Source organism: Aristolochia californica, unplaced genomic scaffold (genome assembly GCF_029961685.1).
Source record: "Aristolochia californica isolate CCGP_79_NKW_82.1479 unplaced genomic scaffold, dmAriCali1.0.hap1 SCAF_4, whole genome shotgun sequence".
NCBI lineage: Eukaryota > Viridiplantae > Streptophyta > Magnoliopsida > Piperales > Aristolochiaceae > Aristolochia > Aristolochia californica.
In genome coordinates, this window is record NW_027182103.1 from 14130007 (window position 1) to 14149340 (window position 19334).

The window sequence follows — 19334 nt, forward strand, 5'->3', positions numbered from 1 at the left end:
TGAGAATTTGATTTTTTCTACTCCTTAAAAATTTTGGGATCATTAGGTCCACTTGCATCCTCAACATGTTTCTGCCATGCATATCCACCACACTTAAAGCATGTTGGGATCAGTTAGAGGACCCTTTCCTTTAAAATTCCACCAAGCTTATTATTAGGGGTTGTACTTGTGGAATTCCCCAAACATGGATAACAAAACCTAGGAGTCCATTTTTAGTGCGTGAAATAATTTTCAAATTTTTTTTACATACATGAACTCTAAAATTTTCATTTTGTTATGCCTTATATCTTTTTTGTTTAGGAGAAAAAAAGGGAGAGTGAAAACTCAAGTTTGGATCTGAAAACAAATTTGAACATCCAAAATGGAAATACACAAATGCTGAGAGAGATAGTTCCAAAAAGTATCTGTGATTTTTAAGGATAGGCAAAAAGTGGGTTGTTTGGCCCTGGTAAATATCCAACCACTTGAGAATTTGATTTTTTCTACTCCTTGAAAATTTTGGATCGATAGGTTCATTTGCATTCTCAACATGTTTCTGGCATGCATATCCACCACACTTAATGCATGTTGGGATTAGTTAGAGGTCCCTTTCCTATAAAATCCCACCGAGCTTATTATTAGGGGTTGTACTAAGGGAATTTCCCAAGCAAGGATAACAAAACCTTGGAGTCCATTTTTAGTGTGTGAAATAATTTTCAAATTTTTTTTGCATACATGAACTCTAAAATTTTCATTTTGTTATGCCTTATTTTTTTTTTGTTTAGGAGAAAAAATGGGAGAGAGAAAACTCAAGTTTGGATCTGAAAACAAATTTGAACATCCAAAATGGAAATGCACAAATGCTGAGAGAGGTAGTACCAAAAAGTATCTGTGATTTTCAAGTATAGGCAAAAAGTGGGTTGTTTGGCCTTGTAAATATCCAACCACTTGAGAATTTGATTTTTTCTACTCTTTGAAAATTTTGGATCATTAGGTCCACTTGCATCCTCAACATGTTTCTGGCATGCATATCCACCACACTTAATGCAGGTTGGGATCAGTTAGAGGTCCCTTTCCTATAAAATCTCTACAGGCTTATTATTAGGGGTTGTACTAGAGGAATTTCCCAAGCATGGATAAAAAAACCTTGGAGTCCATTTTTAGTATGTGAAATAATTTTCAATTTTTTTTTTCATTCTTGAACTCTAAAACTTTCATTTTGTTATGCCTTATATCTTTTTTGTTTACTCCAAAAAATGGGAGAGAGAAAACTCAAGTTGGGATCTAAAAACAAATTTGAACATCCAAAATGGAAATGCACAAATGCTGAGAGAGGTAGTTCAGAAAAGTATCTGTGATTTTTAAGGATAGGCAAAAAGGGAGTTGTTTGGCCTCGTAAATATGCAACCACTTGAGAATTTGATTTTTTCTACTCCTTGAAATTTTTGGATCATTAGGTCAACTTGCATCCTCAACATGATTCTGGCATGCATATCTACCACACTTAAAGCATGTTGGGATCAGCTAGAGGTCCCTTTCCTATAAAATTCCACCAAGCGTATTATCAGGGGTTGTACTAGTGGAATTTCCCAAACATGGATAACAAAACCTTGGAGTTCATTTTTAGCGAGTGAAATAATTTTCAAATTTTTTTTGCATACGTGAACTCTTAAATTTTTATTTTTTTATGCCTTATATATCTGTTTTGTTTAGGAGACAAAAAGGGTGAGTGAAAACTCAAGTTTGGATCTGAAAACAAATTTGATCATCCAAAATGGAAATGCACAAATGCTGAGAGAGTTAGTTCCAAAAAGTATCTGTGATTTTGAAGGATAGGCAAAAAGTGGGTTGTTTGGCTCTGGTAAATATCCAACCACTTGAGAATTTGATTTTTTCTACTCCTTGAAAATTTTGGATCATTAGGTCCACTTGCATTCTCAACATGTTTCTGGCATGCATATCCACCACACTTAATGCATGTTGGGATTAGTTAGAGGTCCCTTTCCTATAAAATCCCACCAAGCTTATTATTAGGGGTTGTACTTGTGGAATTACCTAAACATGGAGAACAAAACCATGGAGTCCATTTTTAGTGCGTGAAATAATTTTCAAATTTTTTTTGCATACATGAACTCTAAAATTTTCTTTTTGTTATGCCTTATATCTTTTTTGTTTAGGAGAAAAAATGGGAAAGTGAAATCTCAAGTTTGGTTCTGAAAACAAATTTGAACATCCAAAATGGAAATGCACAAATGCTGAGAGAGATAGTTCCAAAAAGTATCCGTGATTTTTAAGGATAGGCAAAAAGTGGGTTTTTTGGCTCTAGTAAATATCCAACCACTTGAGAATTTGATTTTTCATACTCCTCGAAATTTTTCGATCATTAGCTCCACTTGCATCCTCAACATGTTTCTGGCATGCATATCCACCACACCTAATGCATGTTGGGATCAGTTAGAGGTCCCTTTCCCATAAAAAAACACCAAGCTTATTATTAGGGGTTGTACTAGGGGAATTTCCCAAGCATGGATAACAAACCTTGGAGTCCATTTTTAGTGTGTGAAATAATTATTAAATTTTTTTTGCATACAAGAACTCTAAAATTTTCATTTAGTTATGCCTTATGTCTTTTTTGTTTAGGAGAAAAAAAAGGAGAGTGAAAACTCAAGTTTGGATTTGAAAACAAATTTGAACATCCAAAATGGAAATGCACAAATGCTGAGAGGGATAGTTCCAAAAAGAATCTGTCATTTTTAAGGATAGGCAAAAAGTGGGTTGTTTTGCCTTGTGAATATCCAACCACTTGAGAATTTGATTTTTTCTACTCCTTAAAAATTTTGGGATCATTAGGTCCACTTGCATCCTCAACATGTTTCTGCCATGCATATCCACCACACTTAAAGCATGTTGGGATCAGTTAGAGGTCCCTTTCCTTTAAAATTCCACCAAGCTTATTATTAGGGGTTGTACTTGTGGAATTCCCCAAACATGGATAACAAAACCTTGGAGTCCATTTTTAGTGCGTGAAATAATTTTCAAATTTTTTTTACATACATGAACTCTAAAATTTTCATTTTGTTATGCCTTATATCTTTTTTGTTTAGGAGAAAAAAAGGGAGAGTGAAAACTCAAGTTTGGATCTGAAAACAAATTTGAACATCCAAAATGGAAATACACAAATGCTGAGAGAGATAGTTCCAAAAAGTATCTGTGATTTTTAAGGATAGGCAAAAAGTGGGTTGTTTGGCCCTGGTAAATATCCAACCACTTGAGAATTTGATTTTTTCTACTCCTTGAAAATTTTGGATCGATAGGTTCATTTGCATTCTCAACATGTTTCTGGCATGCATATCCACCACACTTAATGCATGTTGGGATTAGTTAGAGGTCCCTTTCCTATAAAATCCCACCGAGCTTATTATTAGGGGTTGTACTAAGGGAATTTCCCAAGCAAGGATAACAAAACCTTGGAGTCCATTTTTAGTGTGTGAAATAATTTTCAAATTTTTTTTGCATACATGAACTCTAAAATTTTCATTTTGTTATGCCTTATTTTTTTTTTGTTTAGGAGAAAAAATGGGAGAGAGAAAACTCAAGTTTGGATCTGAAAACAAATTTGAACATCCAAAATGGAAATGCACAAATGCTGAGAGAGGTAGTACCAAAAAGTATCTGTGATTTTCAAGTATAGGCAAAAAGTGGGTTGTTTGGCCTTGTAAATATCCAACCACTTGAGAATTTGATTTTTTCTACTCTTTGAAAATTTTGGATCATTAGGTCCACTTGCATCCTCAACATGTTTCTGGCATGCATATCCACCACACTTAATGCAGGTTGGGATCAGTTAGAGGTCCCTTTCCTATAAAATCTCTACAGGCTTATTATTAGGGGTTGTACTAGAGGAATTTCCCAAGCATGGATAAAAAAACCTTGGAGTCCATTTTTAGTATGTGAAATAATTTTCAATTTTTTTTTTCATTCTTGAACTCTAAAACTTTCATTTTGTTATGCCTTATATCTTTTTTGTTTACTCCAAAAAATGGGAGAGAGAAAACTCAAGTTGGGATCTAAAAACAAATTTGAACATCCAAAATGGAAATGCACAAATGCTGAGAGAGGTAGTTCAGAAAAGTATCTGTGATTTTTAAGGATAGGCAAAAAGGGAGTTGTTTGGCCTCGTAAATATACTTGAGAATTTGATTTTTTCTACTCCTTGAAATTTTTGGATCATTAGGTCAACTTGCATCCTCAACATGATTCTGGCATGCATATCTACCACACTTAAAGCATGTTGGGATCAGCTAGAGGTCCCTTTCCTATAAAATTCCACCAAGCGTATTATCAGGGGTTGTACTAGTGGAATTTCCCAAACATGGATAACAAAACCTTGGAGTTCATTTTTAGCGAGTGAAATAATTTTCAAATTTTTTTTGCATACGTGAACTCTTAAATTTTTATTTTTTTATGCCTTATATATCTGTTTTGTTTAGGAGACAAAAAGGGTGAGTGAAAACTCAAGTTTGGATCTGAAAACAAATTTGATCATCCAAAATGGAAATGCACAAATGCTGAGAGAGTTAGTTCCAAAAAGTATCTGTGATTTTGAAGGATAGGCAAAAAGTGGGTTGTTTGGCTCTGGTAAATATCCAACCACTTGAGAATTTGATTTTTTCTACTCCTTGAAAATTTTGGATCATTAGGTCCACTTGCATTCTCAACATGTTTCTGGCATGCATATCCACCACACTTAATGCATGTTGGGATTAGTTAGAGGTCCCTTTCCTATAAAATCCCACCAAGCTTATTATTAGGGGTTGTACTTGTGGAATTACCTAAACATGGAGAACAAAACCATGGAGTCCATTTTTAGTGCGTGAAATAATTTTCAAATTTTTTTTGCATACATGAACTCTAAAATTTTCTTTTTGTTATGCCTTATATCTTTTTTGTTTAGGAGAAAAAATGGGAAAGTGAAATCTCAAGTTTGGTTCTGAAAACAAATTTGAACATCCAAAATGGAAATGCACAAATGCTGAGAGAGATAGTTCCAAAAAGTATCCGTGATTTTTAAGGATAGGCAAAAAGTGGGTTTTTTGGCTCTAGTAAATATCCAACCACTTGAGAATTTGATTTTTCATACTCCTCGAAATTTTTCGATCATTAGCTCCACTTGCATCCTCAACATGTTTCTGGCATGCATATCCACCACACCTAATGCATGTTGGGATCAGTTAGAGGTCCCTTTCCCATAAAAAAACACCAAGCTTATTATTAGGGGTTGTACTAGGGGAATTTCCCAAGCATGGATAACAAACCTTGGAGTCCATTTTTAGTGTGTGAAATAATTATTAAATTTTTTTTGCATACAAGAACTCTAAAATTTTCATTTAGTTATGCCTTATGTCTTTTTTGTTTAGGAGAAAAAAAAGGAGAGTGAAAACTCAAGTTTGGATTTGAAAACAAATTTGAACATCCAAAATGGAAATGCACAAATGCTGAGAGGGATAGTTCCAAAAAGAATCTGTCATTTTTAAGGATAGGCAAAAAGTGGGTTGTTTTGCCTTGTGAATATCCAACCACTTGAGAATTTGATTTTTTCTACTCCTTAAAAATTTTGGGATCATTAGGTCCACTTGCATCCTCAACATGTTTCTGCCATGCATATCCACCACACTTAAAGCATGTTGGGATCAGTTAGAGGTCCCTTTCCTTTAAAATTCCACCAAGCTTATTATTAGGGGTTGTACTTGTGGAATTCCCCAAACATGGATAACAAAACCTTGGAGTCCATTTTTAGTGCGTGAAATAATTTTCAAATTTTTTTTACATACATGAACTCTAAAATTTTCATTTTGTTATGCCTTATATCTTTTTTGTTTAGGAGAAAAAAAGGGAGAGTGAAAACTCAAGTTTGGATCTGAAAACAAATTTGAACATCCAAAATGGAAATACACAAATGCTGAGAGAGATAGTTCCAAAAAGTATCTGTGATTTTTAAGGATAGGCAAAAAGTGGGTTGTTTGGCCCTGGTAAATATCCAACCACTTGAGAATTTGATTTTTTCTACTCCTTGAAAATTTTGGATCGATAGGTTCATTTGCATTCTCAACATGTTTCTGGCATGCATATCCACCACACTTAATGCATGTTGGGATTAGTTAGAGGTCCCTTTCCTATAAAATCCCACCGAGCTTATTATTAGGGGTTGTACTAAGGGAATTTCCCAAGCAAGGATAACAAAACCTTGGAGTCCATTTTTAGTGTGTGAAATAATTTTCAAATTTTTTTTGCATACATGAACTCTAAAATTTTCATTTTGTTATGCCTTATTTTTTTTTTGTTTAGGAGAAAAAATGGGAGAGAGAAAACTCAAGTTTGGATCTGAAAACAAATTTGAACATCCAAAATGGAAATGCACAAATGCTGAGAGAGGTAGTACCAAAAAGTATCTGTGATTTTCAAGTATAGGCAAAAAGTGGGTTGTTTGGCCTTGTAAATATCCAACCACTTGAGAATTTGATTTTTTCTACTCTTTGAAAATTTTGGATCATTAGGTCCACTTGCATCCTCAACATGTTTCTGGCATGCATATCCACCACACTTAATGCAGGTTGGGATCAGTTAGAGGTCCCTTTCCTATAAAATCTCTACAGGCTTATTATTAGGGGTTGTACTAGAGGAATTTCCCAAGCATGGATAAAAAAACCTTGGAGTCCATTTTTAGTATGTGAAATAATTTTCAATTTTTTTTTTCATTCTTGAACTCTAAAACTTTCATTTTGTTATGCCTTATATCTTTTTTGTTTACTCCAAAAAATGGGAGAGAGAAAACTCAAGTTGGGATCTAAAAACAAATTTGAACATCCAAAATGGAAATGCACAAATGCTGAGAGAGGTAGTTCAGAAAAGTATCTGTGATTTTTAAGGATAGGCAAAAAGGGAGTTGTTTGGCCTCGTAAATATGCAACCACTTGAGAATTTGATTTTTTCTACTCCTTGAAATTTTTGGATCATTAGGTCAACTTGCATCCTCAACATGATTCTGGCATGCATATCTACCACACTTAAAGCATGTTGGGATCAGCTAGAGGTCCCTTTCCTATAAAATTCCACCAAGCGTATTATCAGGGGTTGTACTAGTGGAATTTCCCAAACATGGATAACAAAACCTTGGAGTTCATTTTTAGCGAGTGAAATAATTTTCAAATTTTTTTTGCATACGTGAACTCTTAAATTTTTATTTTTTTATGCCTTATATATCTGTTTTGTTTAGGAGACAAAAAGGGTGAGTGAAAACTCAAGTTTGGATCTGAAAACAAATTTGATCATCCAAAATGGAAATGCACAAATGCTGAGAGAGTTAGTTCCAAAAAGTATCTGTGATTTTGAAGGATAGGCAAAAAGTGGGTTGTTTGGCTCTGGTAAATATCCAACCACTTGAGAATTTGATTTTTTCTACTCCTTGAAAATTTTGGATCATTAGGTCCACTTGCATTCTCAACATGTTTCTGGCATGCATATCCACCACACTTAATGCATGTTGGGATTAGTTAGAGGTCCCTTTCCTATAAAATCCCACCAAGCTTATTATTAGGGGTTGTACTTGTGGAATTACCTAAACATGGAGAACAAAACCATGGAGTCCATTTTTAGTGCGTGAAATAATTTTCAAATTTTTTTTGCATACATGAACTCTAAAATTTTCTTTTTGTTATGCCTTATATCTTTTTTGTTTAGGAGAAAAAATGGGAAAGTGAAATCTCAAGTTTGGTTCTGAAAACAAATTTGAACATCCAAAATGGAAATGCACAAATGCTGAGAGAGATAGTTCCAAAAAGTATCCGTGATTTTTAAGGATAGGCAAAAAGTGGGTTTTTTGGCTCTAGTAAATATCCAACCACTTGAGAATTTGATTTTTCATACTCCTCGAAATTTTTCGATCATTAGCTCCACTTGCATCCTCAACATGTTTCTGGCATGCATATCCACCACACCTAATGCATGTTGGGATCAGTTAGAGGTCCCTTTCCCATAAAAAAACACCAAGCTTATTATTAGGGGTTGTACTAGGGGAATTTCCCAAGCATGGATAACAAACCTTGGAGTCCATTTTTAGTGTGTGAAATAATTATTAAATTTTTTTTGCATACAAGAACTCTAAAATTTTCATTTAGTTATGCCTTATGTCTTTTTTGTTTAGGAGAAAAAAAAGGAGAGTGAAAACTCAAGTTTGGATTTGAAAACAAATTTGAACATCCAAAATGGAAATGCACAAATGCTGAGAGGGATAGTTCCAAAAAGAATCTGTCATTTTTAAGGATAGGCAAAAAGTGGGTTGTTTTGCCTTGTGAATATCCAACCACTTGAGAATTTGATTTTTTCTACTCCTTAAAAATTTTGGGATCATTAGGTCCACTTGCATCCTCAACATGTTTCTGCCATGCATATCCACCACACTTAAAGCATGTTGGGATCAGTTAGAGGTCCCTTTCCTTTAAAATTCCACCAAGCTTATTATTAGGGGTTGTACTTGTGGAATTCCCCAAACATGGATAACAAAACCTTGGAGTCCATTTTTAGTGCGTGAAATAATTTTCAAATTTTTTTTACATACATGAACTCTAAAATTTTCATTTTGTTATGCCTTATATCTTTTTTGTTTAGGAGAAAAAAAGGGAGAGTGAAAACTCAAGTTTGGATCTGAAAACAAATTTGAACATCCAAAATGGAAATACACAAATGCTGAGAGAGATAGTTCCAAAAAGTATCTGTGATTTTTAAGGATAGGCAAAAAGTGGGTTGTTTGGCCCTGGTAAATATCCAACCACTTGAGAATTTGATTTTTTCTACTCCTTGAAAATTTTGGATCGATAGGTTCATTTGCATTCTCAACATGTTTCTGGCATGCATATCCACCACACTTAATGCATGTTGGGATTAGTTAGAGGTCCCTTTCCTATAAAATCCCACCGAGCTTATTATTAGGGGTTGTACTAAGGGAATTTCCCAAGCAAGGATAACAAAACCTTGGAGTCCATTTTTAGTGTGTGAAATAATTTTCAAATTTTTTTTGCATACATGAACTCTAAAATTTTCATTTTGTTATGCCTTATTTTTTTTTTGTTTAGGAGAAAAAATGGGAGAGAGAAAACTCAAGTCTGGATCTGAAAACAAATTTGAACATCCAAAATGGAAATGCACAAATGCTGAGAGAGGTAGTACCAAAAAGTATCTGTGATTTTCAAGTATAGGCAAAAAGTGGGTTGTTTGGCCTTGTAAATATCCAACCACTTGAGAATTTGATTTTTTCTACTCTTTGAAAATTTTGGATCATTAGGTCCACTTGCATCCTCAACATGTTTCTGGCATGCATATCCACCACACTTAATGCAGGTTGGGATCAGTTAGAGGTCCCTTTCCTATAAAATCTCTACAGGCTTATTATTAGGGGTTGTACTAGAGGAATTTCCCAAGCATGGATAAAAAAACCTTGGAGTCCATTTTTAGTATGTGAAATAATTTTCAATTTTTTTTTTCATTCTTGAACTCTAAAACTTTCATTTTGTTATGCCTTATATCTTTTTTGTTTACTCCAAAAAATGGGAGAGAGAAAACTCAAGTTGGGATCTAAAAACAAATTTGAACATCCAAAATGGAAATGCACAAATGCTGAGAGAGGTAGTTCAGAAAAGTATCTGTGATTTTTAAGGATAGGCAAAAAGGGAGTTGTTTGGCCTCGTAAATATGCAACCACTTGAGAATTTGATTTTTTCTACTCCTTGAAATTTTTGGATCATTAGGTCAACTTGCATCCTCAACATGATTCTGGCATGCATATCTACCACACTTAAAGCATGTTGGGATCAGCTAGAGGTCCCTTTCCTATAAAATTCCACCAAGCGTATTATCAGGGGTTGTACTAGTGGAATTTCCCAAACATGGATAACAAAACCTTGGAGTTCATTTTTAGCGAGTGAAATAATTTTCAAATTTTTTTTGCATACGTGAACTCTTAAATTTTTATTTTTTTATGCCTTATATATCTGTTTTGTTTAGGAGACAAAAAGGGTGAGGGAAAACTCAAGTTTGGATCTGAAAACAAATTTGATCATCCAAAATGGAAATGCACAAATGCTGAGAGAGTTAGTTCCAAAAAGTATCTGTGATTTTGAAGGATAGGCAAAAAGTGGGTTGTTTGGCTCTGGTAAATATCCAACCACTTGAGAATTTGATTTTTTCTACTCCTTGAAAATTTTGGATCATTAGGTCCACTTGCATTCTCAACATGTTTCTGGCATGCATATCCACCACACTTAATGCATGTTGGGATTAGTTAGAGGTCCCTTTCCTATAAAATCCCACCAAGCTTATTATTAGGGGTTGTACTTGTGGAATTACCTAAACATGGAGAACAAAACCATGGAGTCCATTTTTAGTGCGTGAAATAATTTTCAAATTTTTTTTGCATACATGAACTCTAAAATTTTCTTTTTGTTATGGCTTATATCTTTTTTGTTTAGGAGAAAAAATGGGAAAGTGAAATCTCAAGTTTGGTTCTGAAAACAAATTTGAACATCCAAAATGGAAATGCACAAATGCTGAGAGAGATAGTTCCAAAAAGTATCCGTGATTTTTAAGGATAGGCAAAAAGTGGGTTTTTTGGCTCTAGTAAATATCCAACCACTTGAGAATTTGATTTTTCATACTCCTCGAAATTTTTCGATCATTAGCTCCACTTGCATCCTCAACATGTTTCTGGCATGCATATCCACCACACCTAATGCATGTTGGGATCAGTTAGAGGTCCCTTTCCCATAAAAAAACACCAAGCTTATTATTAGGGGTTGTACTAGGGGAATTTCCCAAGCATGGATAACAAACCTTGGAGTCCATTTTTAGTGTGTGAAATAATTATTAAATTTTTTTTGCATACAAGAACTCTAAAATTTTCATTTAGTTATGCCTTATGTCTTTTTTGTTTAGGAGAAAAAAAAGGAGAGTGAAAACTCAAGTTTGGATTTGAAAACAAATTTGAACATCCAAAATGGAAATGCACAAATGCTGAGAGGGATAGTTCCAAAAAGAATCTGTCATTTTTAAGGATAGGCAAAAAGTGGGTTGTTTTGCCTTGTGAATATCCAACCACTTGAGAATTTGATTTTTTCTACTCTTTAAAAATTTTGGGATCATTAGGTCCACTTGCATCCTCAACATGTTTCTGCCATGCATATCCACCACACTTAAAGCATGTTGGGATCAGTTAGAGGTCCCTTTCCTTTAAAATTCCACCAAGCTTATTATTAGGGGTTGTACTTGTGGAATTCCCCAAACATGGATAACAAAACCTTGGAGTCCATTTTTAGTGCGTGAAATAATTTTCAAATTTTTTTTACATACATGAACTCTAAAATTTTCATTTTGTTATGCCTTATATCTTTTTTGTTTAGGAGAAAAAAAGGGAGAGTGAAAACTCAAGTTTGGATCTGAAAACAAATTTGAACATCCAAAATGGAAATACACAAATGCTGAGAGAGATAGTTCCAAAAAGTATCTGTGATTTTTAAGGATAGGCAAAAAGTGGGTTGTTTGGCCCTGGTAAATATCCAACCACTTGAGAATTTGATTTTTTCTACTCCTTGAAAATTTTGGATCGATAGGTTCATTTGCATTCTCAACATGTTTCTGGCATGCATATCCACCACACTTAATGCATGTTGGGATTAGTTAGAGGTCCCTTTCCTATAAAATCCCACCGAGCTTATTATTAGGGGTTGTACTAAGGGAATTTCCCAAGCAAGGATAACAAAACCTTGGAGTCCATTTTTAGTGTGTGAAATAATTTTCAAATTTTTTTTGCATACATGAACTCTAAAATTTTCATTTTGTTATGCCTTATTTTTTTTTTGTTTAGGAGAAAAAATGGGAGAGAGAAAACTCAAGTTTGGATCTGAAAACAAATTTGAACATCCAAAATGGAAATGCACAAATGCTGAGAGAGGTAGTACCAAAAAGTATCTGTGATTTTCAAGTATAGGCAAAAAGTGGGTTGTTTGGCCTTGTAAATATCCAACCACTTGAGAATTTGATTTTTTCTACTCTTTGAAAATTTTGGATCATTAGGTCCACTTGCATCCTCAACATGTTTCTGGCATGCATATCCACCACACTTAATGCAGGTTGGGATCAGTTAGAGGTCCCTTTCCTATAAAATCTCTACAGGCTTATTATTAGGGGTTGTACTAGAGGAATTTCCCAAGCATGGATAAAAAAACCTTGGAGTCCATTTTTAGTATGTGAAATAATTTTCAATTTTTTTTTTCATTCTTGAACTCTAAAACTTTCATTTTGTTATGCCTTATATCTTTTTTGTTTACTCCAAAAAATGGGAGAGAGAAAACTCAAGTTGGGATCTAAAAACAAATTTGAACATCCAAAATGGAAATGCACAAATGCTGAGAGAGGTAGTTCAGAAAAGTATCTGTGATTTTTAAGGATAGGCAAAAAGGGAGTTGTTTGGCCTCGTAAATATGCAACCACTTGAGAATTTGATTTTTTCTACTCCTTGAAATTTTTGGATCATTAGGTCAACTTGCATCCTCAACATGATTCTGGCATGCATATCTACCACACTTAAAGCATGTTGGGATCAGCTAGAGGTCCCTTTCCTATAAAATTCCACCAAGCGTATTATCAGGGGTTGTACTAGTGGAATTTCCCAAACATGGATAACAAAACCTTGGAGTTCATTTTTAGCGAGTGAAATAATTTTCAAATTTTTTTTGCATACGTGAACTCTTAAATTTTTATTTTTTTATGCCTTATATATCTGTTTTGTTTAGGAGACAAAAAGGGTGAGTGAAAACTCAAGTTTGGATCTGAAAACAAATTTGATCATCCAAAATGGAAATGCACAAATGCTGAGAGAGTTAGTTCCAAAAAGTATCTGTGATTTTGAAGGATAGGCAAAAAGTGGGTTGTTTGGCTCTGGTAAATATCCAACCACTTGAGAATTTGATTTTTTCTACTCCTTGAAAATTTTGGATCATTAGGTCCACTTGCATTCTCAACATGTTTCTGGCATGCATATCCACCACACTTAATGCATGTTGGGATTAGTTAGAGGTCCCTTTCCTATAAAATCCCACCAAGCTTATTATTAGGGGTTGTACTTGTGGAATTACCTAAACATGGAGAACAAAACCATGGAGTCCATTTTTAGTGCGTGAAATAATTTTCAAATTTTTTTTGCATACATGAACTCTAAAATTTTCTTTTTGTTATGCCTTATATCTTTTTTGTTTAGGAGAAAAAATGGGAAAGTGAAATCTCAAGTTTGGTTCTGAAAACAAATTTGAACATCCAAAATGGAAATGCACAAATGCTGAGAGAGATAGTTCCAAAAAGTATCCGTGATTTTTAAGGATAGGCAAAAAGTGGGTTTTTTGGCTCTAGTAAATATCCAACCACTTGAGAATTTGATTTTTCATACTCCTCGAAATTTTTCGATCATTAGCTCCACTTGCATCCTCAACATGTTTCTGGCATGCATATCCACCACACCTAATGCATGTTGGGATCAGTTAGAGGTCCCTTTCCCATAAAAAAACACCAAGCTTATTATTAGGGGTTGTACTAGGGGAATTTCCCAAGCATGGATAACAAACCTTGGAGTCCATTTTTAGTGTGTGAAATAATTATTAAATTTTTTTTGCATACAAGAACTCTAAAATTTTCATTTAGTTATGCCTTATGTCTTTTTTGTTTAGGAGAAAAAAAAGGAGAGTGAAAACTCAAGTTTAGATTTGAAAACAAATTTGAACATCCAAAATGGAAATGCACAAATGCTGAGAGGGATAGTTCCAAAAAGAATCTGTCATTTTTAAGGATAGGCAAAAAGTGGGTTGTTTTGCCTTGTGAATATCCAACCACTTGAGAATTTGATTTTTTCTACTCTTTAAAAATTTTGGGATCATTAGGTCCACTTGCATCCTCAACATGTTTCTGCCATGCATATCCACCACACTTAAAGCATGTTGGGATCAGTTAGAGGTCCCTTTCCTTTAAAATTCCACCAAGCTTATTATTAGGGGTTGTACTTGTGGAATTCCCCAAACATGGATAACAAAACCTTGGAGTCCATTTTTAGTGCGTGAAATAATTTTCAAATTTTTTTTACATACATGAACTCTAAAATTTTCATTTTGTTATGCCTTATATCTTTTTTGTTTAGGAGAAAAAAAGGGAGAGTGAAAACTCAAGTTTGGATCTGAAAACAAATTTGAACATCCAAAATGGAAATACACAAATGCTGAGAGAGATAGTTCCAAAAAGTATCTGTGATTTTTAAGGATAGGCAAAAAGTGGGTTGTTTGGCCCTGGTAAATATCCAACCACTTGAGAATTTGATTTTTTCTACTCCTTGAAAATTTTGGATCGATAGGTTCATTTGCATTCTCAACATGTTTCTGGCATGCATATCCACCACACTTAATGCATGTTGGGATTAGTTAGAGGTCCCTTTCCTATAAAATCCCACCGAGCTTATTATTAGGGGTTGTACTAAGGGAATTTCCCAAGCAAGGATAACAAAACCTTGGAGTCCATTTTTAGTGTGTGAAATAATTTTCAAATTTTTTTTGCATACATGAACTCTAAAATTTTCATTTTGTTATGCCTTATTTTTTTTTTGTTTAGGAGAAAAAATGGGAGAGAGAAAACTCAAGTTTGGATCTGAAAACAAATTTGAACATCCAAAATGGAAATGCACAAATGCTGAGAGAGGTAGTACCAAAAAGTATCTGTGATTTTCAAGTATAGGCAAAAAGTGGGTTGTTTGGCCTTGTAAATATCCAACCACTTGAGAATTTGATTTTTTCTACTCTTTGAAAATTTTGGATCATTAGGTCCACTTGCATCCTCAACATGTTTCTGGCATGCATATCCACCACACTTAATGCAGGTTGGGATCAGTTAGAGGTCCCTTTCCTATAAAATCTCTACAGGCTTATTATTAGGGGTTGTACTAGAGGAATTTCCCAAGCATGGATAAAAAAACCTTGGAGTCCATTTTTAGTATGTGAAATAATTTTCAATTTTTTTTTCATTCTTGAACTCTAAAACTTTCATTTTGTTATGCCTTATATCTTTTTTGTTTACTCCAAAAAATGGGAGAGAGAAAACTCAAGTTGGGATCTAAAAACAAATTTGAACATCCAAAATGGAAATGCACAAATGCTGAGAGAGGTAGTTCAGAAAAGTATCTGTGATTTTTAAGGATAGGCAAAAAGGGAGTTGTTTGGCCTCGTAAATATGCAACCACTTGAGAATTTGATTTTTTCTACTCCTTGAAATTTTTGGATCATTAGGTCAACTTGCATCCTCAACATGATTCTGGCATGCATATCTACCACACTTAAAGCATGTTGGGATCAGCTAGAGGTCCCTTTCCTATAAAATTCCACCAAGCGTATTATCAGGGGTTGTACTAGTGGAATTTCCCAAACATGGATAACAAAACCTTGGAGTTCATTTTTAGCGAGTGAAATAATTTTCAAATTTTTTTTGCATACGTGAACTCTTAAATTTTTATTTTTTTATGCCTTATATATCTGTTTTGTTTAGGAGACAAAAAGGGTGAGTGAAAACTCAAGTTTGGATCTGAAAACAAATTTGATCATCCAAAATGGAAATGCACAAATGCTGAGAGAGTTAGTTCCAAAAAGTATCTGTGATTTTGAAGGATAGGCAAAAAGTGGGTTGTTTGGCTCTGGTAAATATCCAACCACTTGAGAATTTGATTTTTTCTACTCCTTGAAAATTTTGGATCATTAGGTCCACTTGCATTCTCAACATGTTTCTGGCATGCATATCCACCACACTTAATGCATGTTGGGATTAGTTAGAGGTCCCTTTCCTATAAAATCCCACCAAGCTTATTATTAGGGGTTGTACTTGTGGAATTACCTAAACATGGAGAACAAAACCATGGAGTCCATTTTTAGTGCGTGAAATAATTTTCAAATTTTTTTTGCATACATGAACTCTAAAATTTTCTTTTTGTTATGCCTTATATCTTTTTTGTTTAGGAGAAAAAATGGGAAAGTGAAATCTCAAGTTTGGTTCTGAAAACAAATTTGAACATCCAAAATGGAAATGCACAAATGCTGAGAGAGATAGTTCCAAAAAGTATCCGTGATTTTTAAGGATAGGCAAAAAGTGGGTTTTTTGGCTCTAGTAAATATCCAACCACTTGAGAATTTGATTTTTCATACTCCTCGAAATTTTTCGATCATTAGCTCCACTTGCATCCTCAACATGTTTCTGGCATGCATATCCACCACACCTAATGCATGTTGGGATCAGTTAGAGGTCCCTTTCCCATAAAAAAACACCAAGCTTATTATTAGGGGTTGTACTAGGGGAATTTCCCAAGCATGGATAACAAACCTTGGAGTCCATTTTTAGTGTGTGAAATAATTATTAAATTTTTTTTGCATACAAGAACTCTAAAATTTTCATTTAGTTATGCCTTATGTCTTTTTTGTTTAGGAGAAAAAAAAGGAGAGTGAAAACTCAAGTTTGGATTTGAAAACAAATTTGAACATCCAAAATGGAAATGCACAAATGCTGAGAGGGATAGTTCCAAAAAGAATCTGTCATTTTTAAGGATAGGCAAAAAGTGGGTTGTTTTGCCTTGTGAATATCCAACCACTTGAGAATTTGATTTTTTCTACTCTTTAAAAATTTTGGGATCATTAGGTCCACTTGCATCCTCAACATGTTTCTGCCATGCATATCCACCACACTTAAAGCATGTTGGGATCAGTTAGAGGTCCCTTTCCTTTAAAATTCCACCAAGCTTATTATTAGGGGTTGTACTTGTGGAATTCCCCAAACATGGATAACAAAACCTTGGAGTCCATTTTTAGTGCGTGAAATAATTTTCAAATTTTTTTTACATACATGAACTCTAAAATTTTCATTTTGTTATGCCTTATATCTTTTTTGTTTAGGAGAAAAAAAGGGAGAGTGAAAACTCAAGTTTGGATCTGAAAACAAATTTGAACATCCAAAATGGAAATACACAAATGCTGAGAGAGATAGTTCCAAAAAGTATCTGTGATTTTTAAGGATAGGCAAAAAGTGGGTTGTTTGGCCCTGGTAAATATCCAACCACTTGAGAATTTGATTTTTTCTACTCCTTGAAAATTTTGGATCGATAGGTTCATTTGCATTCTCAACATGTTTCTGGCATGCATATCCACCACACTTAATGCATGTTGGGATTAGTTAGAGGTCCCTTTCCTATAAAATCCCACCGAGCTTATTATTAGGGGTTGTACTAAGGGAATTTCCCAAGCAAGGATAACAAAACCTTGGAGTCCATTTTTAGTGTGTGAAATAATTTTCAAATTTTTTTTGCATACATGAACTCTAAAATTTTCATTTTGTTATGCCTTATTTTTTTTTTGTTTAGGAGAAAAAATGGGAGAGAGAAAACTCAAGTTTGGATCTGAAAACAAATTTGAACATCCAAAATGGAAATGCACAAATGCTGAGAGAGGTAGTACCAAAAAGTATCTGTGATTTTCAAGTATAGGCAAAAAGTGGGTTGTTTGGCCTTGTAAATATCCAACCACTTGAGAATTTGATTTTTTCTACTCTTTGAAAATTTTGGATCATTAGGTCCACTTGCATCCTCAACATGTTTCTGGCATGCATATCCACCACACTTAATGCAGGTTGGGATCAGTTAGAGGTCCCTTTCCTATAAAATCTCTACAGGCTTATTATTAGGGGTTGTACTAGAGGAATTTCCCAAGCATGGATAAAAAAACCTTGGAGTCCATTTTTAGTATGTGAAATAATTTTCAATTTTTTTTTTCATTCTTGAACTCTAAAACTTTCATTTTGTTATGCCTTATATCTTTTTTGTTTACTCCAAAAAATGGGAGAGAGAAAACTCAAGTTGGGATCTAAAAACAAATTTGAACATCCAAAATGGAAATGCACAAATGCTGAGAGAGGTAGTTCAGAAAAGTATCTGTGATTTTTAAGGATAGGCAAAAAGGGAGTTGTTTGGCCTCGTAAATATGCAACCACTTGAGAATTTGATTTTTTCTACTCCTTGAAATTTTTGGATCATTAGGTCAACTTGCATCCTCAACATGATTCTGGCATGCATATCTACCACACTTAAAGCATGTTGGGATCAGCTAGAGGTCCCTTTCCTATAAAATTCCACCAAGCGTATTATCAGGGGTTGTACTAGTGGAATTTCCCAAACATGGATAACAAAACCTTGGAGTTCATTTTTAGCGAGTGAAATAATTTTCAAATTTTTTTTGCATACGTGAACTCTTAAATTTTTATTTTTTTATGCCTTATATATCTGTTTTGTTTAGGAGACAAAAAGGGTGAGTGAAAACTCAAGTTTGGATCTGAAAACAAATTTGATCATCCAAAATGGAAATGCACAAATGCTGAGAGAGTTAGTTCCAAAAAGTATCTGTGATTTTGAAGGATAGGCAAAAAGTGGGTTGTTTGGCTCTGGTAAATATCCAACCACTTGAGAATTTGATTTTTTCTACTCCTTGAAAATTTTGGATCATTAGGTCCACTTGCATTCTCAACATGTTTCTGGCATGCATATCCACCACACTTAATGCATGTTGGGATTAGTTAGAGGTCCCTTTCCTATAAAATCCCACCAAGCTTATTATTAGGGGTTGTACTTGTGGAATTACCTAAACATGGAGAACAAAACCATGGAGTCCATTTTTAGTGCGTGAAATAATTTTCAAATTTTTTTTGCATACATGAACTCTAAAATTTTCTTTTTGTTATGCCTTATATCTTTTTTGTTTAGGAGAAAAAATGGGAAAGTGAAATCTCAAGTTTGGTTCTGAAAACAAATTTGAACATCCAAAATGGAAATGCACAAATGCTGAGAGAGATAGTTCCAAAAAGTGTCCGTGATTTTTAAGGATAGGCAAAAAGTGGGTTTTTTGGCTCTAGTAAATATCCAACCACTTGAGAATTTGATTTTTCATACTCCTCGAAATTTTTCGATCATTAGCTCCACTTGCATCCTCAACATGTTTCTGGCATGCATATCCACCACACCTAATGCATGTTGGGATCAATTAGAGGTCCCTTTCCCATAAAAAAACACCAAGCTTATTATTAGGGGTTGTACTAGGGGAATTTCCCAAGCATGGATAACAAACCTTGGAGTCCATTTTTAGTGTGTGAAATAATTATTAAATTTTTTTTGCATACAAGAACTCTAAAATTTTCATTTAGTTATGCCTTATGTCTTTTTTGTTTAGGAGAAAAAAAAGGAGAGTGAAAAC